The following is a 2,094-nucleotide window of genomic DNA, read 5'->3' as shown; positions in this document are numbered from 1 at the left end:
CTTGCTTGTTGGATCTACACTCAATGGACACCTTTTCTCCTTCAAGGTACCAAAATCACCACAAAAGATTCAAAAACTCAACAATAGGGGCTAGGGTTTTGCTTGGAGTGAAAGGGAGGTGAATCCGGTGATGGAGGTTGAGGGTATGCAAACCATCACCATCACATCCTTTAAATATGGCTTAAGGCTAGGAAAATTAGGGTTTGCATGCAGACGACAGCCACGTCGTGACCGATAGCTTGCCACATCATGGAACTCAAAAAGAATGTGTGTCTCACTCAGGTGCCGCCACGTCGTGGTGTTATCATCACCACGTCGTGGCTACCACAAAAGTCTTGTATTTTAAGCCTTAAATGCCTACAACCACAAAAGTAACTATACGTAGAACTTGGTGTTACAACATTGCTACAAATGGCGATGATGATATTGGTATATATGGGGATGGTGATTACCAAGATGTGTTTCCCCTTGTTAAAGATTTGAATATATCTCTTCTTACAAGGAGCTATTATAATATTGTTTGGAGATATTCAACGTTGAAAAAGATAATCCCAATAATGGTTGGTCGGAGGATGAAGATAGTGATAATGGAATAAGAACATCTTTACAGTGCATGTCTCCCCCAATACCATGTCTTGATCTCATTTACACACTCATTCCATCACAAAGCCAAAAAGCCAACAACATATAACAAAACCTTCAAATGTTAACAAATATTTTCAACAAGTTATAGGATTTCTCTTCAAGACACTTTTCATTTCAAAACTAAAAGATCTACAAAATAAAGGTTAAACATAATGTAACATCCCAAAAAATGTAAGGTGAAAATTCCATTTTTAATTCAACCATAAAAGCACCATTTAGTATTACCAATCATTCAAAAGTATATTAATGTAAAAACAATTATCATAGTACAATCCCAAAATCATAAAGTTTCAGAAACATGGGTGGATGTAATGCAGTCACGTCGGGCCCTTCCCTTTTGTAACGGAAGTACCTGAAACCATAACAGTAAACAGTAATCACAAAGCTTATTGAGTTCCAAAAAATACCACATACCATACATATCAAACATATAATGGGCCCCACCCGCCATCGAGCTCCGCTCGTTATACAGATTTGTTAGTCATCGGGCCCCACCTGGTATACATATAAACATATAAACATATAAACACATAACACATGTGATAATCACAAAGATAAATAGCATACAGAATGGTCATTGAGCCCCGCCCGACATCGGGCCCGATCCGGTAAGCATACATGCACATAACACATGCAAGATTCACACATACATCTAGCATCCTAACAAACAAAACCATGGTCCGGTATTGGTGCCTTCGACCCGTTAAACACAGTGAGGAAACTCACCTGCATCACAAAGACGACTTCAACTAACTGCTCTCCTGCCAAGAGACGAGTGCTCGGTACCTCCTGTCAATCCACACAAGGTAAACCCTAAGTCTGCCTTCTAAAAATAGAATCTTGACCCAAAAGTCAAACTAATTAAAAATTCAATGATCAACGTCAAAGTCAACACCAGAAAGTTAACTTACCCATTCTCACGTCGTGTCCAATCCTTGGTCACGTCATGAGATCCCACTTAGTCTGATTCCAACTCATCGCGACTCACCCTGGCCAACTCAATCAAGAAAAGTCAACAGAGCTGCCCTCACATCGTGAGAACCCTTCTTTTCGTCGTGAGCTCCAAGAAGATAACCAAAAACGGGGTCACTCATCCCTCACATCGTGAGACCCCCATGTCTCACATCATGAGAACAGTCTGAAGCAAAAAGTCTAACTTTTAAGTCCTTAATCCATTAAGCCTTTCACTCCAATTTTCCAAAGGGTTTTATAACTTCTTAATACACTAAAAAGTCAATGCTTTTAATACATATATGTCCAATATATGTGTAGATCTCATTTAGGTCCAGAGTTGAAGAAAATATATCTAACTTTCATGCAATGCTCTAAAAACTCAAACATTTTCTAGATCTAAACTCCAAGACATCCCTAAGGTCCTCATAACTCATAAAGTTGCCAACTTTATGGTTTCTTTTCACTCAACAAGCTCAATCAAGAAGAAAAGTGGGA

Source organism: Lactuca serriola, chromosome 6 (assembly GCF_051521515.1).
Source record: "Lactuca serriola cultivar US96UC23 chromosome 6, Lser_US96UC23_V15, whole genome shotgun sequence".
In the NCBI taxonomy this organism is placed as follows: Eukaryota; Viridiplantae; Streptophyta; class Magnoliopsida; order Asterales; family Asteraceae; genus Lactuca; species Lactuca serriola.
This window is presented reverse-complemented; position numbering follows the sequence as displayed.